Raw genomic sequence first — 27,652 nt, forward strand, 5'->3', positions numbered from 1 at the left:
CCTTGGGTCTTCACATGAATACTTGGATAACAAGAACCTAATATCATCTAGCATTCGCTCTAAAAGGAACTGCTCTAATAACATATTGGGACTTTCCCCAGCTCCCAGGAACAACATTTCATCCATTTGTTCTGAAGGGGTGTGGTCTCCCAACCCATCGAGGTGTAGTCGTTTGGCTCCCCTTTCCCTACGGGTCATACCATATACACATAATAAAAGTGCTTTTAAAGTGTTATACTTGCTGCTATGTAGTGGATCCTGTAGGAAGTTGCTGACCCTCTGTAGAGCTCGCCGAAAGAACCAAAGACTTGTTGATCCAAACCAAGGCTTTTATTAGCAAAAGACAGGAGCTCTTCACAGGTGGCCGACCAATCCGGAATGATCCGACCTGGCTAGGGACACAACCCTTTAAGGCCCAGACAGTAGACGTGGCTAAGCTCTCAGCCAATCGCTGTAAGCACAGTCATTATACTCTAGATATTGTAACTATATACGTTGGTGATAGGTCTGTACTATCACACCCTCTTAGCGATGGCCTTGTCCAGGACACTGACAAGATGGTAATAATGAGTGGTGTCCAATTCAACTTTGCGAAGGTAAAATTGTGCTTCAGCTTGTTGGATCCACAGTTCAGGCTCAGCTGTCCAGAAAGGTGGCAGCTTCACAGCAACGGCTGCAGCATCCATGTTTGTCCCAAAATACGTTTTTGGACATGTCGGGGTCACCAATTGTGACCACTGAAATCACAGGGGACACGACAAAATAACTACACAAGGTGTCTTTAGAGTGAATCAAACAGATTTACTCTTCATCACCCACACAACGTTTTAAAAGCCAGAAACACATGCTGATGTCATCACACACTGACGTCATCATGCAATGAATTCACATAGCTGGTTCAATGCCTCCTGGGAGTTGTAGTGCACCATTGCACCACTACACCTGAAATCATTACCCCAGTGAATGGTTTGAGGTGGATTGCATAAATAGAAGAAGAGAATAGGAGTAGATGATTATAAGAATAAACTAGATGACATCATTTCAATATGGTACTCATTTATTGTCAATTGACAAATGAAAGGTAATGAGATTTATGGTCACTTTGGCAGCACGAGGTGTGAGGGGTTAGCATAGGGATGGCACAGTTAGTGCAGGGGTTGCCACAATGTTATTACAATGCCAGCAACCCAGGTTCAAATCCGGCCCTGTGTGTTAGGAGTTTATACCTTCTCCCGGTGATCTTTGTGGATTTCCTTCAGGTGCTCTCCAAAATTGTACAGGGTTTGTTGGTTAATTGGGGTGCTTCGGTGACATAAGCTTGTGGGACCATAAGGGCCTGTTACCTTGTTGTAACCCAAAATTTAAAACAAATTAAATACTCAGTGTGCAAGAATCTCCACAAATCCTGTAATATTTTGGAAGGACCATGTTATGCAAACATCCATTATTCTTTATATTGGGACTTCCCAAGATGGCATGATGGCCAGCACATAAGATGGTATGCCGGGTGAGCTCATGATTATTTCCCTCTCTGATAACGTGCTCGAAAGCATATGGACATTAACTAGAATGTAAGCAAAACCTATTAAACATATTCAAATATTGGAATGCTTTGTAGCTCATTGAAGCTTATTCCCACAAATCAGATTCTGAAGCCAATCAATCTACCCATTCAGAAAGAGAATGACTGCTTTCAGAAAACAACATAATTGAATCATCTTTTAATCCTTTACCATCAAAGGAAGTAATTCAATTTGATGTGAAGTCCACCAACAGTTTTGAAGAGAGAGTTTTTTTATCTCCCAATACTCTAAAAAAACTAATCAAACTAATTTATATCATATTTAAATAATTGGAACATTGTGGAGCAATTAGATCAATGGTTCTCAACCATTTTCTTTCCACTCTAAGTATTCCCTATGCCATCGGTGCTCTGTGATTAGTAAAGGATAGCTTAAGGTGGTATGTGGGTGGAAAGAAAATGTTTGAAAACTACTGTTTTAATTGTACCTCATTGACTCATTATGTGGACGGTTTCATAACTCCCAAAGGAAATGGGCCAATTACCATTTTTCTCAAGCAAGATATTTCGGTACCAATTGGGTCTAGAGTGGTGATTCTCAATCTTCCCTTCCCACTCACGTCCCACCTTAAGCAATTCCTTACTAATCACAGAGCTCCGATAGCATTGGGAATACTTAACGTGGTATGTGAGTGGAAAGGAAACGGTTGAGAACCACTGGGATATATAATGTACCTCAAAGATCATTTAAATAAATAAACAAAGGACTTTAGAATCAAAGTAAAAGTTGATCAGGGGAGAATCATTGCTTAAAATTTAAATGAACAGGGAACCTTAACCCTATATAGGATATTACAAAAGAAAACCAAATGAAGTACAAAATAGAAGTCGGAGTAAAGATTGCAAGTGAAATATTTATGGTTTTAATGTGTGGCCGCATGGTTAACATAGCAGTTCGCAGCAGAAACCCGAGTTCGAATCTTCCACTGTCTGTAAGAAGCTTCCCTTTTCTGTGTTGGGTTCTTCTTTGTGCTCTGGCTTCTGCCCACATTCCAAAGACTTATGGGGTTAGTAGGCTAATTGGTCACATGGGTGAATTTGGGCGGTGTGGGCTGGTGGGCTGGATGGGCCTGTTACCATGCTGTAGCTTTAAATGTAAAAAAAAATTATTGTAAGACCAATTGGTAAAATAGAAAGAAGTTGAAGAGAAGGGATGATCTCTACGCACGCAGCTTATCGTCTGATGATTCCTCTAACTTGATATATCTTCCTCAGCTCCTACAGCCTCCACCAGCATCCTTTTCCAATCTCTGTCTTCCTCCTTCTCCCTCTCTCATTTTACTTTGCATCTTTTTTTTCCATCTCTAAACCCTTCCTTTCTGAGGCTTCTCACTTCTCTCTATCTTTCTCCCATCCTATTTCTTCTCCACTGTGGAATTCCTTATTCTCCTCATCTCAGTACCTCCTCCACTCTACCTCCTAGTATTCCCTTCATACCTTGTGCTTCCGTTTTCCATCACTCACTGTCACCTCTACTGATTCCTCTAATTCTCACCAGTTTTCTTTACCTCCTCTTTTCTTTCCTCTTCCCCATTCCTTGGTTGTGCTCACTTTATTATTGCTTTTCAATCCATTCCTTCTTTCTATTACTCCTTCCAGCCCTTGCCCATTTTTTTCCTCATTCTGCATTCCCTTTCCATCCATCTTACTGATGATTATTCTACCTGACTCCCGTCTTCCTGTGCCCCTCCTGAAGGTTTCAGAGTGTCCTGAGGAACGCTTTGACTCCTTCTGCATATCCTTTAAAAAGGCATCAAATTCTTTGCAGATACATGAGGAATTAAAGTAATTTTAAATATATTTTATTCGATGTGATTTAATTGTAGCATACAAATCTGCAGAAGCTTTGTTCTTTTCATTGATAAACTCATGTTTCAAAAAGAAAATCACAGGTCCTTTTGCTGTTTCTTTTTTTATATGGTCCAAGCCTGCAATGAAATAATTCTATTTCCACTCCAAAGCTCTGAAGCTCACATGCTGTGATATCACAGTTGTGTTTCACTTTACCTTGAGCAACTAAAAAAGAGTATTGGCAGCTTCTTCAGAAAGAAATGCATAAGCTCAAATGTGCTGTCTTCCCAGCTGAAACGGGTTCATGAGATAAATGTTGCAGAAGAAGGAAGGAAGGAAAATAGAGGAGAAAAAAAAAGAAAGAGCGTAAATAGTCAACTGAAGTGTCATTGCCTCCACCTGGTGGCATTCGCATCTTATGATACACTTGTTACTGTATATTGTTATGTCATAGACCAGCGGCGATAGAAGTTCACCAAGACAATGGTATTTTTAAAACAATATTTTCATTAGCATATTACTTAAATCTAAACTTAACCCCAACTATGCTTCAGTGGTGTGTTTGTGTGTGTGTGTGTGTGTGTGTGTGTGTGTGTGTGTGTGTGGGTGTGGGTGGGTAACCCAAACCAGTACACTTATGCACAATTCTGAAAAGTCCATTCAAAGTTCAGTCTTATAAATCCTGTATTGAAACTCAGAACTTTTAAACTGTTGTCCAGAAGTAATTATGCAGTAGGTGACACATCAGACTTCTCAAAACTCACAAATTCTTGTTGACTTGTTTCCAGAGAAATGTTCTTTCATATGAATGATTATCACAACTCCCCTCTTCCATGAGTAGGGGTTAGGAAACTTGTGATTTCCACGATACTTCCATGAACCCAGGCAAGGGTTAAACAAAATGACCATCAGAATGGTCACAATCCCAATACAGGAATAATCCTCCTTTCTTTACCCAGACATGGCTAAATTAAAATGACCATTACAATGGTCCCAGCAGATCACAATTTCCCTTGACAAGTAGAAAATAACAGCAATGTCCATCTCACACAAAGTTACTTCACTTCTGTCTTTTCAGATGACTGGCTGATGATACTCACTGTCCTTTCTTCATGTGTCTCAATCACATGGCTTGCTTGAACAACACTGGTTTCAGTTTCAATTTCCCAAAAGCATAAGACTTTCTCCCTGAACAGCTGTCTTTTCCTTAGGCAAACAATCTTTTGCTCTGGTTCTTAATTGAGAGCATTAACTCACTTTACAGCTTGGACTTCAGTGCCACTATATCTGTTCAAAATCTTATTATGAAATCTGTGCGTGTTTTCACCCTGTTCCAAGCCCCAAAGTAACTCAATTAAAAAAAATCAGAAGTCTGCAACACTGCCTTTCAACTGATAAAAATTTGAGCTTTTAAAAGCACATTTTAACTGCATCCTATGTTTTTTTAAAACTTCTACATTCTAATGTTATAAAATACAGACAAATATAACATTTTTCAGATTTTACATCTTAAAAGACAATCATCAATTATGTTATCCTTGCCTTTAAAATTTTATCATTAAATCATCATCTTCCAGAATTAAACTCCAGTTTAATAATTGTCTATTTTTAATTTTACTCCAACACACTAAAGGATTATGGTCAGTATACACAATAAGTGGTCCCCAAGCAGTGCAAATGTAAACACCAAAATGCTGCAAACACAATACAAGATACAATTATTCTTTTTCTATGCAAGAACAATTCTTTTGATGTTCATTGAATTTCTTTGATAAGTAACTGACTAGATGATCAATATTATCAAAAACATCCTTTGGTAATAACATTGTTCCTGCAGCTTCATCATTAGTATCTACTATAAAAGAAAATGACTTTTTAAAGTCAGGTGACTTAAGCACAGATTTGTGACAAAAATTGGCTTTCTGTTTATCTAATGCTTTCTGACAACTTTTTGTCCAAATAAACTTTTCATCCTTCGACATGTTAGTCAAAGGAAGGGTGATATCAGCAAAACTTTTACAGAACTTTAAATAATACCCTAACTTTCCCAAAAAGCTCCTAATAGCTTTCTTACCCATGGGAACGTGAAACTCAGAAACTCACCCGAACAGGCACAAATTTCCTGGGCCAACGACATAACCAAGATAAGTCACAGTAGCATGCCCAAATTCACTTTTAGCTAAGTTAACAGTTTGTCAAACAATTCCTCTAACTCAAAAATATGTGCTTCCCAGATGTCATTCCCTGTAACCAAATCATCAGTGTAAGGATCCATATGCGCTAAACCTTGAGTTACAGAATTGAAAAGTCCCTGGAGCATTTTTCTTTCCAAATGGTAAAACATTGTATTCATATAATCCTGTGGAAGTTACAAATGCAGAAAATTATTCTACCTTTGTCTGTTAAGGGGATGCACTAGTAACCTTTTAATGTGCATCTTCATAGGAAACTTTAGCCTTTCCAACCTTGTCCACGCAATCATCCACCCTAGGGAAAGGATAAACATCAGTCTTTATCACCACATCAACTTTTTTATAATCAGTGCAAAATCAAACCATCTTATCTAATTTAGGCACCAGGACACAAGGTGAACTCTAAACTGAGGTAGAATGTCTAATAATGTCATTATTTTAAGATATATTCTTTTAATATATATTCAATCTCTTGATCTACCAGTTTACACTTATCCACATTCATTCAATATGAAGGTTGTTTGATAGGTTTGGCATCTCCAACATCAACATCATGACAAGCTACTGAAGTTCTCTTAGGCATGTCTAGAAACAAGTTCCTAAATTTTACAAATAGTTGTTTCATTTGTTCCTTTTCCTGGGGCTGAAGACGAGCCAATTTATCATCCAAGTTCCGCAAAACACTCAAATTAGACAGGTGACTGGGACAACGTTTTGTTTGAAGTGACCCTCACAAGGATCATCTTGTATCTTCTCATAATTCCCTAACTCCACAGTTTTATCAATATCTCTGGTGAAGACTGCTTTTTGCTAAAATCCAAATTCTCAAAATAAGGTTTAAACACGTTGACATGGCCACTTTATGTTTAACAACTCTGATCAGGTATATTAACTTCAGAGTTGACTTCATTCACCTTGAACTCTATCTCATATGGGCCTGAAAATTCTGTCCCAAGAGGAATGAAATTTGTTGGGAAAATAATCAACACTGTATCCCCGGTTTAAAAGTTCTCTAGCTTTTTTTTAATCATACGAGACTTTTATTTTACCTTGAACCATTTTCAAATTCTCTTCAGCTATTTTACAGACTTTCAGCAAAGCATCTTTAAATAACTTTAGAAAAGGGTTTGCCAAATGCAGGAATAGGTTTTAAAGGAACCACTGGGGAACCCTGATTTCCCTGATTAGGTTTACCCACAACCTGACAAAAGTGACAGGTCTGGCAAAAGGTCATAACATCTTTTATTAAACTAGGCCAATAGAATTGTTCCATCATCTTATTTATAGTTTACCTTACACCAAGATGACCACCCAAAGGTGTGTTATGGGCCAAGGCAAAAATTTCATCCCTAAAGGCTTTCAGAACTACAACCTGGTGAACAACTGCCCATTCTTCACTGACAGGGATATCAGGTGATCTCCACTTTCTCATCAACACATGTTGGAATCTAGGGGTTAAAACAATATGAAAGAAATGATTAATTAATAAGTTTATATTTACTGCATGGTTCAGGGAAAAAGAGGAATGTGATTAAGTGGCAATCACAGCATGGAGCAAAGTTGGCTGAGCAAAATTGTCTGCTCTCAAAATACAGGGAGAGGAAATGCATAAAACGATTTAGGAGGAATGCTCAAACTGAGGAGGTGTTAAAGAGAACAGCAGAAATTGGCCAGACAGGAACAGAATGGTGATTAGAAATATCTGGGGATGAATTAATTTCTGATCAACACAACAGGATAGTCTGGCCTGGAGGATTAAGATGGGAGTGCTACACCCCAGATATCTGCAAAACAGGAGATAACTTGTGATAACCCTTATGCAAAAAGATCTAGCATAGGAAGACAACTTTTGTTCTGTATGATAAGGTTGATCTATATAAACTGAGCCAACTGGACAATAGGGGTCAGTCTTGGGGAATAGCTCACTGTGCAGGTGACCTATGAACTAACGACTGACCCAGAGCTCTGTTAAGTTTTATTCTTGTGCTGTGTAATAAACTGACTGTTGAACCGAATACCTTCTCCTATCACTTCATTCAAAGAACACGCTGGACTCAGACCACACATAGACTAAATTAAGAGTAAGGTAAAGCCAGAGTCCGACACACACCTTGCTTAAAATACTATCCAAGTGGCACTTTCTTAATTTCATCAGCAGAGAGAGCCTTATCTCTCACTTCCGTAAGATCAAGATCTCTGTTTGGCGTGTTTATAAACTCGTTTTGAGATAACAACAATTCCCTTACTCTCAGGTTTAACACCAGAACTCTGGTCCAATAAAGAAAGATTTGGCAGGTCATTACAACCTGAGTGCTGTTGTGCATCATCACAGATGCATGTCCATTCTAAATCAGCCTGCACAGTACCGTCTTCACTGGCAAGCTTTTTAGCCATCGTTTGCATTACTGCACAAGCTGGATGTATATCAAACTCTTCCTTTGTCTCATCAATGACTGGCTTAGCTATTCACTTCATTGCAGGTCCAACTTTACCCTTTGCAAAATCATTTCCTAATTACAATGAAACTCCTTCCACTGGTAAACATGATCTGATCTTTATCGTAACATGTCCATTAACTAATTCTGATTTTTAAATTATCTTGAGCAGAAGTACCATCTCTGAATCACGCTCCAAACCTCTAATCAAATTTATGCCACCCACAGCAGTCTTATTGCAAAACTCCAAAACACTACCTAACACGAGTTACTGAGTGGCCCAAGTGTTTCAAAGGATTTTTACTGTAATATGTGCTTACCCTTCCTTTAACAAAACACAACCTTCTGACACAAAATATTTGAACTCCTCCCTTATTTTACCAGCAGGTCTGGAATTTCTTTTATTTTCATGGTTCGTCTCTTTGAATACAGACATCTGGTGCTGCCTCTTTGACTTTCTTTTCTCTCAGCATGGGACAATTTGCTATCATGTGACCAGGTTTCTTACAGAGCGGCAAAGGGGAGCCAATTTTTTTTTCCTTTTCTTGCTTCCCTTCATCTTTACCCCTTGCACTACTTCCCCATTCTTTTCTAACTTACTTGGATAGTCCATGTTACCCTTTGGAAAGTTTTACTTGGTACAAATTTAGTCTTGTGGGTTAAAGCATACTCTCCAGTAATTTAGCAGAATTCTGCCAAGTTTCCTCTCCATTTTCATCTAAATATGCTTTTATGTCATGAGAAATGCACCTTTTAATTTCCTCAACTAACACCAATTCTTTCAGTTTGTTATCATCACTCTTTTGATGTGCATCATTGGTCAAAGAACACAGCTTTGTCATATGCAAAATCCGTATAGACAGTGTCACCAATTTTATCAAATTCTTGAATTTTTCTCTATAATCTTCTGGAACCAATTCATAAGCCTTAAGCACAGCTTGCTTTACAATATCATAATCAGTGGCTTGTTGGATTGTAAAGCCAGAGTAAGCTTGCTGAGCCTTCTCATTGATCACACTCTGTAACATGAGGGTGAAATGGACTCTTGGCCATTTTAAACTCTCAGCAACTTTCTCAAAATGCTGAAAGTATTTATCAATCTCAGCCTCATTAAATGGAGGAACTTAACTTCACCTCCCTACTAGTCATAAACCTCTCAATAGGACCATGAGATAAATCTCCTTCTTCTCTCCTCTCTTTCAAACTCCTTTTTTTTGCTTCCTCAGATCTACATTTTTCCAACTCTAGCTCAAACTGCCTTTATTCTTTCTCAAACTGTCTTTGGCTTTCTACTTCCTTCCTTTCTTCTTCCTTTTCTTCAATTTTTTTTTTCTAACTCGTACTGCATTTGTTTTCCATCTCTCTCTATCTCTCTCTCTCAAATCTATATTTTTTAGCTCAGTCCATTCCAAATATAAATGCTGATCAAGGGATTTATTCTGGGGAAATTGTTTTAACTCCTCATATTTAAAAAAAACCAGCTTAGTAGCAACTGCAAATCACTTGTAACAGTGTTTAAACAACAACAAACAAGGGAAGGCTTTTTAAAGTCTAAAATAATGTTTAATTCTCACCAAAAAAACAATCTGAACAAAATAAGATAAATCTAGCACCAAAAACTCAAAATTCTACTCAAGAGGTTTTTCCAATTTGTTTTTTTTTTCAACCTGCGATGTCTGTTTGGCATTGAAAAACATTTCAGATAACTGAGGATTTCTGATTGTTTCAGATGTCCTCATTTATCTGACATTTTTCGAGGGAAAATGATGTCATTTTGGCTTTGAAATTTTTCAGATAACTGAGGATTTCTGATTTTTATTAAATCCTCAATTATCCAAAAAAAGATTTCAGAGCTGAACAGACGTCACTTCTGGATCCAAAGAATTTCAGAAACTGAGGATTTTGGATAATCTGATTTTGGATAATTTTATTGTAATCAACTAAATTCAAAATGTAAGTAAATAGCTGCTGTCATTATATATTGGTGACAATGAATAAACTGCATTATTATGTTACAAGATCAAACCAGCAACCACAAAGGAGGCATATCACACAGGGGTAAAGATGAACAATTACTTTATTAACAAAAATTCACCTTCAAACTTTAATTCAAAATCCCCCCTTTTATAACAATGCCCACTGGTTACTATGCAAATTTGTATAACAGCGTAAAACTAATAAATTCCCAGCCTAAATATAACATATGCAATTAAAGACTACGCTATATTTCCAACCAGCCCACAGAAAAAATCTTAGACACAAAACAAACAAGACTCACAAAAACTTCGATCTCAACCCAAGCAAAGATCATAAACAAAATTCAGTTTGTTTGGTAAACTGAAGCCAAAAGATCTTTGAGAGAGAGAGAGAGAGAGAGAAAGAGAGAGAAAAGAGAGAGAGAGAAAAGAGAGAGAGAAGAGAGAGAAAAGAGAGAGAGAGAAAAAAGAGAGAGAGGCAGAGAGAGAAAAGAGAGAGGGAAAAGAGAGAGAGAGAAAAGAGAGAGAGAGAAAAGAGAGAGAGAGAGAAGAGAGAGAGAGAGAAAAGAGAGAGAGAGAAGAGAGAGAGAGAGAAGAGAGAGAGAAAAGAGAGAGAGAAAAGAGAGAGAGAGAAAAGAGAGAGAGAAGAGAGAGAGAAAAAATAGAGAGAGAGAAAAGAGAGAGAGAAGAGAGAGAAAAGAGAGAGAGAAAAGAGAGAGAGAGAGAGAGAGAGAGAGAGAAGAGAGAGAAAAGAGAGAGAGAAGAGAGAGAGAGAGCACAAAATTCAAAGTTGTCTTTTTGTGTTGCTTGCAGAGAGAGGAACAATGGCTTAATGGCTTGGTCCAGATCCTTCTGGTTGCCTTCGGAATGTTGATCCCTTTTTGAAATCCCAAGATTCTAAACTGTCCTCCAGACCATAACTCATACTCTGGGCCTTCCACTCCACAGCACCACCCAGTGGTGGTTTATTGTCCAAGTCCAGAATTTTATTTCATTTTCTGCACATGCTCAGACCGTCTCCCACTCTCTCAGCAGTCCACCTTCACCTTGGCTCTCTAAGGCAAACTGTCACTTTTTAACATAAAACCACACAAGACATAGGCCAATACACAACACAGAACTCTGTAACAATTATAAAAACTCATCTGTTTCACAAGAAAGAAATTCTTCTGCCTCCTTCAATCTGGCCCATGTGCAATTCTAGACCAAAAAAATATTATCCTTTAAAGTGCATTCACCAAAACCATTCAGTAATAAAAACAATGAATTAATTAAATTTTATGGACTGCCCAGCATCTACTGGGGCACCAATTTCAGATTCTCTCCTGAATCCTTCTTCTCCACTTAGAGCAGTCATGGATGAGGGAGTTTTACAAATCGGTGAGGCTATCACATTTCCTCGAGGAGGCTTTAAGCATATTGTTTTTTTCCGTTTGCCTGGTAATCTGCTCCCTGAACAGAGTTTGGAATTGAGTGTGATCTAGTGGTGGTCAACATGGAACACTTTTATTGTGACAGGGAGTGAACTTCTGCCTTGCAGGTTCCACAGAAGATTAGAAAGAAAATTTGTGGACCCTCATTCAAATATCCACTACTGCTTAGCCTAATTATTACCTGGTGAAAACACATGAAGTGGGCATATTGTTCTCTCATTTCTTTTGCAATTCAAAATACTCCCATACAACCATTTCAGTTCTGTCTCACACTCCCATACAGCCATTTTAGTTCTTTATCACACCCCCATACACCCATTTCAGTTCCGCCTCACCCACTCATACAGCCACTTCAGTTCTGTGACACATTCCCATGCAGGCATTTCAGTTTAGTGTCAAAAACCCATACATCCATTTCAGTTGTGTCACACACCCATACAACCTTTTCAGTTCTGTGTCAGTCACCCATACAGCCATTTCAGTTCTGTCTCACACTTCCATACAGCAATTTCAATTCTGTCTCACACACCCGTACAGCCATTTCAGTTCTGTCTCACACTTCCATACAGCAATTTCAATTCTGTCTCACACACCCGTACAGCCATTTCAGTTCCATCTCACACGCGCACACTGTGGTGGGACACCACCAGCCTACTGCAGGGGGCAACCTCTGTACCTGCAGGAGTGTAAGGGGACAGGACAACACCTGGCCAGCTGCCAATCAGTCGACTTGAATGGATCAAGCTCCACCCAGTCAGGTGTCAATCACCCTCCAGGATATAAGCCTGTGCCGGCCTCCCGAGGCCTCACACTGAGTTGCTGCAGCCTCAGCCAGCCTGGTTCTGTGGAGGTTTTTGTGGATTAAAGCCTGTTGTTCAGTCTTTACCTTGTGTGTGTCTGATTCTGTCTAACAGCGCACCACAACATGCAAGCGTGTTCCTTGCAAATTTACCAATCCCTGCTTTTTCATGGCTATCTGGTTGATTTATAGATTGCTTACAAGTGATAGATGTAAATTTTATCAGAGTAATTCTACTTCATTGCATTGACTGGTTAGGTAACTTCTCAAATCAAATTGGTTTTACATAAATCAGGAACTCTATGGGATAGAAGTGATTGCAATTGCCCAGATTTTTCTCATTTATTTGCTTAAAATTAACTATAAGAGTCCATCTTCACTTCAGTCCCCAAGTTTCTTAATTTTAAATTAGTTAAGTGAGATTTATTTGATTCTGCAGGAAGTGTTAATGGTAACCTGTTCGTGATTTCTCCCCTCACCCACAGAGGTAATGGAACCATTAAAAGCAGCCTGCATATTAAAAGATTCCCTCCCCAGTAACAATCCTCCCATCAAGAAGAAGATTCACAAGCTTGATATCACACAACACTGATTTCAAGGACAGTAATTTTCCCAGCATATTCAAACTCCTAAATAAACCTCCAAATAATAAAATTATGCTGCCTTTGCTCTGTGCCAACTTATTTCTCTCTGTCACTCTGTGCTCCTTTATTGAGACTTAGATGTTGTATCATGTGTGAGATGATTAGCTGGACTGCTCATGAAACAAACATTGCCACTATATCTTGGAATATGTGTGACAAACATCTGAACCTGTACTGATTGAGACTTGAATCCCTTTTGTATGTGTGAAAGACAAATTCAGATTTTTAAAATCCTACAATTGATTTAATGTGATATTTTTAAATTGATATTATTTCCTTAAAAAGTCAAGGATTTTGTTGTATGATGGAAGAGTCTACTTAGTTTTAAGAATTGAAATTTTGTTTGTACCTCTGGTAACTCTGAGTTCTGACCCTCCTTGGATTCAAATTGTCATTATTATTCATCAGCATGTCTAATTTCCTCAAGAACCTTTATTTTCAAGTATAATCTATCATCCTGACCAAGTTGGGTACAATATTAAAAAATGGACAAGCAATTAAAATTTTGAAAATTTAATTTCACTTATGCTTTTAAAAAAATTGTACATAAATGTCTTATTTGAAAATAATGAAAAATTAATACAAAGTGATTTTTTTTAAATTCCCCCTCCCCCCCAACAACGCAATAGAAAAGAAGAAAGAAAATATCTGGATAGCATTTATAAAAACTTACGAAAGCTATCAAATAAAATCTAACATAACTTAATTTTCTCGATTTTAGAAGTCGAAAGGTTCCGTTTGGGTGATTACAACTTGATTCCTACAATATGTAAATATGATTCCCAGATTTTTTTTATTTCAAATTTTTAATGTAAATTATATGTAATCTTCAAGCAGTATGCAACTACTTATTTCAGTATGCCATCAGCCCATTCAAAAAGCAAATGAATCTTCAACATGTTATCACAGTGTCTTATCTCATAATGTCAGATCCAGTACCTTTTGCAATGAACAAAATCACAATTTTCTTGTGAAGATTCTAAATTTATTTGTGCAATAACCAGTTGATAAGTCCACCTCAATTTAAAACTTTATACTTTCCAGTTATTCAAAGAAGGATCAAATTATTTAAATATTTGGAACAAGCCTGTATCAGGACTAACCTGGCACTGAGAGATAGTTGGAAAAGGCAACCCAATAACTTTGTAATTATTTAAATGGGACCTAATTTTTGGAAGAAATATTTGAACAGTCAATCAGAACAGAGCAGTCCACTAACAGATCAGTGTGGAAGTCTGCTGCAAAAAATATTAATGGATTGCGTTATTGGTAACTATGACTACCATCCACAAAAGTGCTCAGAACAGCAGAGCACAGAAGAATATGAAACTATGTATTAATATTGTCTCAACCAATAGGGGAACATGGCTTTAAGCAAAGAAAATTCAGAGCTTTTGCCACATTAATTTATTAAATATTCCTGTGTTAATTAAATTGGAATGAATTATTGATTAAATACATGTCCACAACATTATTTTAATCTCAAATTGTCTCATCTGTCAACTATTATTAATTAGGGCTCATCCTTCGTAATATTTTTATACATATTTTATGCATAAAATATATTTGCAAAAGTGTGCCATAACATCACCTTCATTCACTTTATAAGCATATTCTTTATTCAGTCACAATATTTACAGTATTGTGATTTCCCCTGAAAGATCCTATCAATGAGAGGTAATGGCACAGGTGTGAGCCCATCACTGTTCAGTGGCAGGAGGACCCTATAGTTCAGTCAGTCCTTACAAAGCATTTTCAGTGCCCCCCCACTCAGATCTTCGCTCACCTTCTCTGACAGGACCTCCAGAAGACCACTGCCTGACTGACATGATCAGACATGGGTGGCACAGTTAACCTAGCGGTTAGCACAATGCTATTCCAGTGCCAGTGAACCAGGATCGAATCCGGCGCTGTCTGTAAGGTGTTCGTACATTCTCACATGGGTTCCTTCCAGACACTCCATTTCCTCCCCCCTCTTCAGAACCGTACAGGAGTTGTAGGTTAATTGGGGTATTTTGGTGGCATGGGCTCGTAGGCCAAAAGGTCCTGTTACCATGCACTTGTAAATTTAAACTAAATTTTTTTTAAATTTAGAAGTGTTTCTCCACAGGTGGTCTGGCATGGTCCAAATGATTGGAATGTTTTGTGGCAAAAAAGCTTGATCCATCAACAAAGCGCAAAGAGGAACTGGAGGGTATCATCATCTCAGGCAGCATCATTGGAGAGAGAGAGTCAATATTTTGGGTGTGAACCTTTATCAATACCCTTTAACAATCCTTCTCCTTTATCAGAGAAGACAGGACCATTGCAAATGCTGGGATCACAAAATATCATCCCCCTGCACTTACTGTTTCCAATTCAGGAAGCATAATAAACCGATTAAATCATAGTAAAACCATAATACCATTCCAAATAAATATATCAGAAATTATTGTCATGAACAATCACAAAATTTGGTGTTTGGCGGCAGCATCAGAGAGCAAACATTCTTATTATAAACCACCTTACAACATTTACTATATAAAAAAATTAAAATAACAGTGCATAAAAAGTAAGGCAGGGTCTTTGGTTCATTGATTATTCAGGAATCTGATGGCAGCGGGGAAGAAGCTGTCCTTGTGCCATTGAGGGCTTGTCTTCACGCTCCTGTACCTTTTTTGCCAATCTTTGAAGAGTGAAGAGGGCATAGCCTGGGTGGTGGGGACTTTGAGAATGGAGGCTGCTTTTGAAGTCACTGCTTCATGGAGATGTCCTCAATGGAGTGAAGTCTGGTGCCTGTGATGTCACAGGCCTAGTTAACAAATCTCTGAAGTTTATTCTTGTCCTGCGAATTGTTGCCTCCAGGCAGTGATGCAACCAGCCAGAATATATATATTGTGTGTGTGTGTGTGTGTGTGTGTGTGTGTGTGTGTGTGTGTGTGTGTGTGTGTGTGTGTGTGTGTGTGTGTGTGTGTGTGTGTGTGTGTGTGTGTGTGTGTGTGTGTGTGTGTGTGTGTGTGCATGCAATAAAGATCTATAGATAGTTATAGATATGCATATAAATATAGATATACCCTTGTAGATATAGATATACATATAGATATAGATTTTTTAATCTTAAATGGTTGTGTGATCCTGAGACAAATGCTGTCTGGAGCTATGCTCCTGGTAGGGCCACCCATGGCAATAAGGTTGAGGGTGAGGTCCCTAACAAAAAACAAACCAAGCAAGTCCTCAATGGTGGAACAGGCAGTTACCCTGAACTCGACACCTGCGAAGGCAGATGAAGGCTGCAACAAATCCATCAGCTCCAATTGTTGTGGTTTTCATACCATTGGAACTAGTTGGTTGATTTGTGAAGCATCATGTGCTTCTTGGATTGCAACATCAAGTACTCATTAAAAAAAATACACTCACAGGCATCTTCACTCTGTGGATCAACAGAACAAAGGCCATCATCCTCGACCATGAAGCATAGCCATGATATATTTATGTATATACATGATTATTATGTAAATTGTGCATGTGTGTGCATGCATGATGGCCCAGAGAAATGGTTGTATATATACAGTCAGATGATAATAAACTTAAACTTGAACATAGCTCATTTCAATGTTTGGTACAAGCATTTGTCAAGTCAGTCAGGAAGGATTACTGACACATATCCATCTTTCATCCATTTTGAAGACAATCATTAATGCTTTACAACATTAGTCCATAACTGTGAATATTGATTGGAGGAGATGGTAAATGGGAAAAGAGTAAAGAAGTAGCTGAGGCAGATTCTTATCCAGTAACGCTGACACCCTCTCTCCTACAGATGATGCCTTACAGATTGAGTTCCTCCAGAAGTTTGCTTTTTGCTTTTTATTCCCACATCTGCGGTCTCTTGAGTCTACAGAATTTAACAATGAGCAAGGAGGATGATACATGTGGTATAATGGATGGTCTTATCAACTATAAGTTTTGATGCTTTCTCTTTTGCTGAGGAACCATGTCTGTCCATTATTCCATTTTGACTTTGACTCTTCAAGCAGAAACAAAGGGATTAATTCAATGGAGGGTCTTGGAATGATTAGATAATTAAATCTGGAGAAAAGTCAAAGATTTAACATTTTGTGTATATAGACATGTCAGAACAGAAACAATTCCTCTTTGCAGTCACTTATTGACTTGCAATTTCCACATTACAGTGATCTCATAGTTCCATTATTTTCATTTGATAAAATACAAGAGAAAGAACTGAGTTAGCATTGTCCTTTCAAGGCTAAAGTGCAGATCTCCTTGGAATGCACAAGGGTCACCAACGTGGACATCCTTATGCCCATAGCTCAGCCAGTCACTTAATTTCTGTCTCTATTTGGCATCATTCTCTAAATTAATGGAGGAGAAAAAAATCACTCAAGTATTTTAAATGTGCCCCAAACTTATTTAATGCTTGAAGTCTCTTTTGCTAAATAGGGTTGCATTGAAGATAGTTACAGCTATGTTGACTCCTTGTGGATTCATTGATTTAACATTTTGTGTGTATAGAATTGTTAGAACACAGCATAGAAGAGGTGTACTATGGAGGGTTCCATGACCTCTCCGGCTGGAACCTGATCAGAATATGGTTTGTGAAGGATCATGTGACCTCTCCAGTGAGAATTAGTATGGAAGCCACCCCATCTATTAATCAAGGTCAAGACCACCCAAGCTGAGCATGCATCTTGCGCTTGGCCTTTTCAAAAAATCACTCAAGTCGCTACAGGCTCTGTTAAACTCCCAGGCTACCCCCCACTGACCAGTAGGGGGAGTATAATAACCGACATGTGGAGCTGCCAGCTCTCTTTTCCCCAAGTAATGAGCCTGAGCTCCACTCCAGGTCACAATCCAGAGCCGATGCTGGAGAATCGAGATCAAGGTGTGTGTAGTAATAGGTGCAGGGCTTTGTGGTTTATACTGATTAATCATTATAATACTGTGTATCCCTTTCCTTTTTTAATGTTGGTGCCATACCTGCACAAGGTTGAGGGGTGGTAGCTACTGTCATTGCATTTTCCTCTACTGTATTCCTCTATCTAGCATAGCTTATTTAGTTGCATCCAACGTGATTGCATTTGGTATTTTGTGATAGTGTGTGAGTGATTGCGATGCCCTGTGGCAAATTTCCCTCATGGACAAATAAAGAGTGTATCACATTCGAACTGTGCTTTTCTGACCCATTAAACCTGTTGTTCACACAACCACGAGTACTTCAGCCCACCATCAGGTTCCCATCTCTATTAACCCCATGTTCCAGAAATTGGTCCTTAATATATGTCCCCATTACGTTGTTAAATCCAGAAAGTGAATCACACGATCACTTTCTTTACTCAGCGACCTGAAGTGTGAAGCTGACTTTCATATGGAGTGGCTGAGGTATATAGCTTTGCCAAAGCACAAATAAAAACATGAGGGGTGGCACAGTTGGCGTAGCGGTTAGCACAATGCCTTTTTTTTCTCTTTGGCTTGGCTTACCATCATCACCCACAATGCCTTTACAGCACCAGCGATCGGTGTGTTATTATGCGTGGATAATAAAGAACTATATTGCCCAGTAGGCAATGCCCGGGGTTGGCATGGGAACAAAAAGTAGATGACAACAGAAGCTGAGGATGTTGTTGATTCAAGCAGCTCAAAAAATAAAGTTCTTTGAGCATTAAAACCCATGCAAGGTTGTTCTTCTTCAAGGAACAATCGCAACATGGTGTCAGAAGTGTGCGAGCAAGTAGGAAAAGGCAACAGTTCCCGTCATGGGTAAGGTGAGTCCTCCCACACTGATGCAGTTTACTGGCAATCTAACTGATAATTGGAAACACTTCAAACAGCGATTCAACATTTTTTTTTAGAGGCTGCTGGACGGGAGAGACCGATGACACTCTGATGACAACATTTGAGGAGTATTTTGTTCCAAGTAAAAATATCACGTTTGAGAGATTGAAGATTTTCTCCTGTGACCAGAATCAAGGCATGAGCTTTGACCAATACTTAGGTAAGCTTCACACACTGAGTAAGTCCTGTGAATTTGGAGATTTGAAAAAGTTACTCATTAGAGACAGAATAGTTTGCAAAATCTCAGATAATGGACTGAGAGCAAAACTGCTGTGTAAAAAATATTTGATTCTGGAAAAAGGCTGTGAATATGTGTAGGGCAGCAGAAACCACATGAGCACAAGCTAAGGAGCTGCACAGGATAGACACACAGTGGATGCAGTGAAAACAGAGAAGCAGAGCACCAGGATTTCCCCAAAGCAACAACAAAGATGTAGGCTCAAACAGATTATGCAGCAGGTGTAGAGGCAGACACTTTCCAAAGACATGTCCTGCCTATGGAAAGTCCTGTTATAAATGTGGGAAGAAGAATCATTTTTCAAAGTGCTGCAAAACAAGAGAAAGGTGCACACAGTGGATGAAAAAATGGAGAAATATTTTATGGAGTCACGACAGATTGCTGCTGGTAAAATGGAATGGATGGTTTCATTGACTGTAAATGAGACTAATTCCATTTACGATTGACACCAGAGCCCAGGTGAATCTATTATCTATCGATGATTATGTCCCTCACCATAAAGAACAAGATTTATCCTGTGAAATTAAAAGTAACAAGCTACACTGGAGAGAACATTCCAGTATGGTGACCTTCAAACACAGAGGGTGGCATTTAAAGTCACAGCTATTGATTGTAGAAAGGAGAGTACAGAAAAATATTAAGACTAAGTGCATGTGACCTGGTGAAAAGAGTTTTCATATTGGCTTCACAAACTGAAAGTGAGCACACAACACTCATGGAAGAGTACGCACCAAAGGATTATTTATGCCCCTCATCATGTGGCTGCACATAACATTCATTTGGTTGTGCTATCAGATCCATTCAAGTTTCCGAAAGTGGCATTTGATGCCACATTCATCCACGATAATAGAGCATTCCTCCTGTCCCTGCACCACTTAATGAACAAGCCACCTGGTGTGTGCTATATTCGAAATTAATTTTAGCTTTAATGATACAGTATGGTAGAAAATTGTTCAGGCCCATGAAACCCATTCTGCTCAATGCAGTACAGTCCACTAAAGTGCAAGAGAAACACAGCAGCTTATGCGACATGATCTGTTGAGTTTCACCAGCACTTTTGTATACTGCAACCTTTTGAGTTGCAATCTCTATACATGTAGGAATCTATATAGTTCTCACCATAAATATTGCATTATGTTCCTGTGTGATAGTACAGATTCTATCACCAATGTGTATATCTTTCTTTGGCTTGGCTTCGCGGACGAAGATTTATGGAGGGGGTAAAAGTCCATGTCAGCTGCAGGCTCGTTTGTGGCTGACAAGTCCGATGCGGGACAGGCAGACACGGTTGCAGCGGCTGCAGGGGAAAATTGGTTGGTTGGGGTTGGGTGTTGGGTATATGTACAGATTGTAGTGTAGGATGACTGTGATTGGCTGAGAGCATAGCCACACCTACTGGCAGGTCTTAAAGGATTGCTCCTAGCCAGACCAGGTGATAGTACAGATTCTATCACCAATGTGTATATTTACAGATTGTAGTGTAGGATGACTGTGATTGGATTGTAGTGTAGCAGGAAAGGGCTTTGGCAAATACTAGAGCGCATCGGATGTCCCCCAAAGTTCCTCAACATGATTATCCAACTGCACGAAAACCAACAAGGTCGGGTCAGATACAGCAATGAGCTCTCTGAACCCTTCTCCATTAACAATGGCGTGAAGCAAGGCTGTGTTCTCGCACCAACCCTCTTTTCAATCTTCTTCAGCATGATGCTGAACCAAGCCATGAAAGACCCCAACAATGAAGACGCTGTTTACATCCGGTACCGCACGGATGGCAGTCTCTTCAATCTGAGGCGCCTGCAAGCTCACACCAAGACAAAAGAGAAACTTGTCCGTGAACTACTCTTTGCAGACGATGCCGCTTTAGTTGCCCATTCAGAGCCAGCTCTTCAGCGCTTGACGTCCTGCTTTGCAGAAACTGCCAAAATGTTTGGCCTGGAAGTCAGCCTGAAGAAAACTGAGGTCCTCCATCAGCCAGCTCCCCACCATGATTACCAGCCCCCCCACATCTCCATCGGGCACACAAAACTCAAAACGGTCAACCAGTTTACCTATCTCGGCTGCACCATTTCATCAGATGCAAGGATCGACAATGAGATAGACAACAGACTCGCCAAGGCAAATAGCGCCTTTGGAAGACTACACAAAAGAGTCTGGAAAAACAACCAACTGAAAAACCTCACAAAGATAAGCGTATACAGAGCCATTGTCATACCCACACTCCTGTTCGGCTCCGAATCATGGGTCCTCTACCGGCACCACCTACGGCTCCTAGAACGCTTCCACCAGCGTTGTCTCCGCTCCAACCTCAACATCCATTGGAGCGCTTACATCCCTAGCATCGAAGTACTCGAGATGGCAGAGGTCGACAGCATCGAGTCCACGCTGCTGAAGATCCAGCTGCGCTGGATGGGTCACGTCTCCAGAATGGAGGACCATCGCCTTCCCAAGATCGTGTTATATGGCGAGCTCTCCACTGGCCACCGTGACAGAGGTGCACCAAAGAAAAGGTACAAGGACTGCCTAAAGAAATCTCTTGATGCCTGCCACATTGACCACCGCCAGTGGGCTGATATCGCCTCAAACCGTGCATCTTGGCGCCTCACAGTTTGGCGGGCAGCAACCTCCTTTGAGGAGGACCGCAGAGCCTACCTCACTGACAAAAGGCAAAGGAGGAAAAACCCAACACCCAACCCCAACCAACCAATTTTCCCCTGCAACCGCTGCAATCGTGTCTGCCTGTCCCGCATCGGACTTGTCAGCCACAAACGAGCCTGCAGCTGACGTGGACTTTTTACCCCCTCCATAGATCTTCGTCCGCGAAGCCAAGCCAAAGAAGAGTGTAGGATGACTGTGATTAGCTGAGAGTGTAGCCACACCTACTGGCAGGTCTTAAAGGGTTGCTCCTATCCAGACCAGGTCATTCTGGACTGGTCGACCTACATGTGATACACTCCAGTCTTCGAGTTAATAAAAGCCTTGGTTTGGATCAACAAGCCTTTGATTCTTTTGACACTCTCTACATCCTGCAAGCATTCAATATCAATAAAATGGCTTGGCTTCAAGAACAAAGATTTAGGAAGGGGGCTGTCCACACCTGCTGTAGGCTCACTGGTAGCTGACAGACGTGGCCTGGCCACAGCACCTGGAAGGGAAATTCTGTTCTGTGTTTTGTGCTGCTGTATCACGGTTCTTTCTACATCTCCTTTTGTCCTCAAGGCCAGCCCTTCGTGCATTCTCAAAGGAGGAGACAGACTGGTGAATGTTGTGTTGCCAGGCCACACGATTGGAGGCTAGAGCAAACCAGTGGCAATGGTCAATGTGAGAGACACCAAAGGATTTATTCAGACAGTCCTTGTAATTCTTTTTTGGAGCCCTTCTGTCACAGTGGGCAGTGGAGAGTTCGCCATGAAGCAGTCTTGGGAAGGCGATGATCCTCCATCCTAGAGATGTGCCCTGCCCAGCATTGCTGCGTTCATCAATGCTGGAAACCTCCACCTGTTCGAGGACTTCAATGTCGGTAACGAAGTCACTCTAGTGGATGTTGAGGATGGTGTGGAGGCAGCGTTCGTGAAAGCGCTCAAAGAGTTGGTGACAGTAGGTGACCTGCAGCTCAGAGCTGTATAGGAGGGTGGTCAGTACAATGGCTCTGTACACACTGATCTTTGTGCCTTTGTTCAGGTACTTGTTGCTCCAGACTTTTGTCCAGCCTGCCGAATGTGCTCTTTGCCTTTGCCAGTCTGTTGTCAACCTCTTTATCAATCTTGGCTTCTGACAAGATGGTGAATCCCAGGTAGCTGAACTGGTAGACTGTCTTCAGCTCAGTCTCGCTGATGATAATGCGGGGAGGGTCTATAAACTAACCAAGGCAAAAGCTATTCTTCATATTCCTATTCCTGCTCCTCTTTCCTATGTTTTTAGATTGATAAAGTGGTGCTCATTTATATGCTATTCCTTATCATTTTTTCTGTTGTTTGTACATGGAGTTAAGATCTCTGGTTTGTTTGATTCTGCAACCAAGACCTAAAATGTTTGATTATAAAGATTTTGTTAACTAAATAAGCTGAAGACATCTGTTTATAAACTCATTAATGAAGACACTTCAAAGCAACTGGGGGTGATTCAGCATTACTGCAAAAGCTTGGTGCAGTTTTCAATCTTTCTCTCTTGGCATCAAGGGAAATCAATGGAATTAATGAGAACCTTTTTTTGTGAATGCCTTGTTGTAAATTAATTTGAACGTGTTGTGCTTTGTGGATTGAAGTCCAAGTGTTTTCCATGGCACCCTGAGATTACATTACTGCTTGGCAAAGACTCTAGCCCTAAAAAATAATTTTTTGTTTTGTAGTCCCCTCATATTTCTAAATATAAATAATATCAAATACAAAACATTATTTTCCTTTTTCTTAAATATAATATTTCAGATTTTAATTTGATCTAATGTAGTGGTTCTCAACCTTTTTTCTTTCCACTCACATACTACTTTAAATATTCCCTATGTGCCATAGGTGCTCTGTGATTAGTAAGGGATTGCTTAAGGTGGTATGTGGATGGAAAGAAAAGGTTTGAAAACCATTGTTTTAATCAGACCTCATTGACTCGTTATGTGCATGGTTTCAGAACTCCAAAGGAAGTGGGCCAATGGCAATTTTTCTCAAGCAAAATATTTCAGGAACAATTGGGTCTAGAGCAGTGATTCCCAACCTTCACTTCCCACTCACATGCCACCCTTACTAATCACAGAGCACCGATGGTGTAGAGATTACTTAAAGTGGTACGTGAGTGGAAAGAAAAAATTTGTTAACCACTGATCCAATGCCTTTCTTCCAGTTGTTAAATGGCTCTCCCCTTCCTGGTTAGATATTTGTGAATAATACATGCATATGCTGGAGAAACTCACAGCATCTGCAGACTTCTCTTGTTTTACGAGCTATTTGTGAAAATCCTTTCACCTGATTGGCTACTTCGCCAAATTAACAGCATCACAGCTGTGAGTAGACATGGTGTCCCTTTGAGTAGCTGCTGCATGACGGCAACCAACATTAGATAAAGAGAAATCCTCTTGAGTGCCTATTGTCAAGGTGATGGTCCTTCTCAAAATCCAGGCCAGTCTGTTTGGAGAAGTTTGTGCCTTCTGAATGAAGTTGAAAACAGAAAAGAAAAGTATTGCTGAGGTAAATATAATATGCAGCATAAAAAGACACAGAAGTGTGACATCTGTAATGGATCGTGTTACTGGGCTACAAAATGATACTGCAAATAAAACACAATGTCATTTTGAAAAATGAGACATTCCTTACATGATATACAATTTACACAGATGACAGATGGTACCTGAATAATATATATGATGGCCTCTATATTGCACAGCGGTATTTCAAAACTTTGCCATAATACTTCAGTTACCTCAAATTGGTTTGAATTATGCACAGTTCTTTCAGGAGATTTGGCTTGTGGAGAATCTTGTGATGCCGTTACAATGATCTGAGTAATTTATCTTCCAGTGATTTGTCCTTTGTTAGTTGACACATTTGTGTCTATGTCGAAGCAGATTTTTAAAAAAAGCATGACTGCTTCAAAACAAATGAGGTGATCGTTTTTGCAGGAAATAGTGAAACACCAGACAACAACAGGAAAGGGAAACTTGCCTTGTGCAGTTTTAAAATATTTATATCTTTAAATCTCGATAAGGTTTTGTACTTTCTTTGGATTTTTACTGCTTAAGAAAAAGGATCAGTGACCACAAATGTCTTCTGCTATTACTGTGATAAAATCCACTTTATGCCATTAGTGTAATAAGTAATTAGCACAGAAAATTCAAGGCAACATGTGCCTGGAGGCAGAGGAGGTTGGGGAGCTCCTAAATTAAAACTTTGCTTCAGTATTCACAAGATAGAAGGACCTTGATCAGGGTGAGAGGTTGGAATAGAACAGGCTTGTGTGCTGGACAATGTGGAGATTAAGGAAGAGGTGTTAGATCTTCTTAATAACATTAACATCGATAAGACCCCAGGGCTGGAAGCATAATACCACAAGGTGCTGTGGGAAGTGAGAGCTGGGGCAGTGGCTATGATCTTTGAGTCCTCTTTGGCCACAAGGGAGGTAACAGAGGATTGGAGAATGGCGAATGTGGACCCCTTGTTTAAAAAACATTCTTGTTTTGGATATCACGTGACACCTTTTGGTGACACCCCCCCACCCGCAACCTCTAGGCCACTACTGCTGGGGTTTCTTCACTTCAACCTTTAGCCAATGAATGAATCTCAGCAACTGATGAGTGTTAAGTTACTCCATACAGACATGGCAGCTTAAGATTTACAGACTTGTAGCACAATGATGAATGGTGCTTTTACTATTCCATTAAGGACTGTAGACTGTTCAACTTCAACTTCCGGTCCTGCACTCGCGTGTCCATGGGAATAAAGCTATTAGTGAAAGCAAAATGGCTTCACATATATTTATCATCTTCTCAATGCTGTAAATGAGATGAACGTTAAACCTCAACCAAGCAGAAACTTTATTCGAGTACAATAAATACAAAAGGTAAACTGCTCAAAGTTCTGTCTCCATGGAATTCCATCAGTGTCCATTGTTACATTCATTTCTATTTACACCAGTACCGTCACTGTGGCATCATCTAACCACACACAAACTGCTGATAAGACGTTGACGTCAACAACCAACACCCCAACCCAGTTCCAATTTAAAACCATGCTGCAAAGTCTTTCTTTTTCACACACACACACACACACACACACACACACACACACACAAACATACACACACACACACACACACACACACACACACACACACACACACACACACACACACACACACACACACACACACACACACACACACACACACACACACACACACACACACCACTGTGAGCATCAACATTATTTCAAATAGACTATATACGCCATTCTTACCGAATAAGTACAGGCAGACACAAAAGTCATTCAACATTTTGAGTAATAATCTTGAAAGCCAAGGCTGACATCATAAAGTAAATTAAACGCATGCCTTAGCTTCAAAAGGGAAGCAGTGAGTGTTGGCGATGAATCTCCTAAGAATGGTGTCCTTCCACTCATTTGTCCTTTCTCGGGTTAGGTCCCTCTCAAACGCCAGCTGAACCCACCGGCCCTTTCTTTTGCACATCTGTGCTCCGAAAATACGTTTCTCAGAGTGAAGAATGAATTCTCGCACATGGCTGTGGAGGCGCCAAATGTTAAGGCATGTTTGAAAGTAGCGACTTATACTGCTCAGATATGTGTGATACTTTGAAAGTATGTGCTGAATAGTCCAGTCCCCCTCGATTTGCTGTGATCATTTTTGTGAGCGGAAAAACTGTTTAGGAACTTTGAACTCTGTCTCAATTATAGGCAATCGTGACAGATTTCATAGCCTTTACATCAAGAAATGTATCACTTTCTGGATTCAGGGCAACAAATGCACTAGACAACTGTGAGTTGGGCTCACTGAATCTGTGATCTATTTCTCCAAGCACTGAGTGTTAGAGTACAGTCTCCAAAGTTCTGTTTTTCCATCATCATCCCTGTGACCAGTAGTTCCCATAATGACATAATCATCATAATCGTGTTTGCTTTGTGTTCCCGATCGGTGATTGCGGATCTCAGTGCTGTGCTGGCAGCTGCGGCTATGTTCCACACCTTATTAAACTCCTCATCACAACAGAGTCTCAATATATATCCTGTTGCACTACCCATGATATTTAAACTTGCCATCAAGTCAGTGTCCTCTTTCTGTAGAACAGTGGTTCTCAGCCATTTTCTTTCCACTCACATACCACTTTAAGTAATCCCTATGCCATCGGTGCTCTGTGATTAGTAAGGGATTGCTTAAGGTGGTATGTGGGTGGGAAGAAAAGATTGAGAATCACTGCTCTAGACACAATTGTTACTGAAATATTTGTTTGAGAAAAATTGTCATTGGCCCATTTCCTTTGGAGGTATGAAACAGTGCACATAACAAGTCAATTAGGTATGATTAAAACAGTGGTTTTCAAACTTTCCACCCACATCCCACCTTAAGCAATCCCTTACTAATCACAGAGCACCGATGGCATAGGTAATACTTAAAGTGGTATGTGAGTGGAAAGAAAAAGGTTGAGAACTATTACTGTAGAAGATTGTTTGGTGGGTCCAACAGGGCAAGGACTGTGTGCACTAACTTGGCCACGAATGAGAAACTGGCCTGGGTCATATCGTGCAGCAAGCCCACATTTTCCGTTCATATGTCTGTGCTATAAACCAGTAAAGAGTCAATCCCTCTAGTCAAAAGAGATGCTAAGTCATCGAAGGATTTCAGAATGACTGACACAGTGGTGAGATGTCCCGTCCATCTCCGTTCCAGAAGGTGTTTAAGATGCCCGCCCTTATCGTGCACAGCAATTGTGGGCTTCCTGCAGAATTTGTAAAGGGAATCACACACATGAAAATCCACCAGAGCTAACTCAGCATGTACGACCACTAAGTGTAGCTGGTGATTAAAACAGTGTACTTATGGTACCTCACAACACAGTTTCTCTTGCAGTAGCTGCTGGACGCCACTATGATTCCCAGAAATCTGAGCAGTCCCATCAAATACCTGGCTTAGAATCTTTGATGTGTTCAGTCGAACCTCATTTAGCTCTGAGAAAATAGTTTCTGCGCATCACCTTTGCCAGCTGTTGCCATGGTTACCAGGTGCTCTATGACCTCA

General features: G+C 39.9%; 1 long non-coding RNA gene across 3 annotated transcripts; it reads right to left on the reverse strand.

Annotated features, from left to right (window-relative positions):
* Nucleotides 1–2,416: 2,416 nt before the first annotated feature.
* LOC138738907 (uncharacterized) lies at nucleotides 2,417–27,629 on the reverse strand. Of its 3 annotated transcripts, none has more exons than XR_011341856.1 (4): nucleotides 27,539–27,629; nucleotides 6,858–7,013; nucleotides 5,767–5,860; nucleotides 2,417–2,669 (listed from the first exon to the last, which is right to left on the reverse strand). It is a non-coding gene; the product is annotated as an uncharacterized lncRNA (long non-coding RNA). The 3 variants fall into 3 exon arrangements; XR_011341857.1 differs by having other exon boundaries at nucleotides 27,461–27,548; XR_011341858.1 differs by lacking the exon at nucleotides 27,539–27,629 and adding an exon at nucleotides 10,279–10,450.
* Between the last annotated feature and the right edge of the window lie 23 nt (nucleotides 27,630–27,652).

This window comes from Narcine bancroftii, chromosome 1 (assembly GCF_036971445.1).
Source record: "Narcine bancroftii isolate sNarBan1 chromosome 1, sNarBan1.hap1, whole genome shotgun sequence".
Lineage (NCBI taxonomy): Eukaryota > Metazoa > Chordata > Chondrichthyes > Torpediniformes > Narcinidae > Narcine > Narcine bancroftii.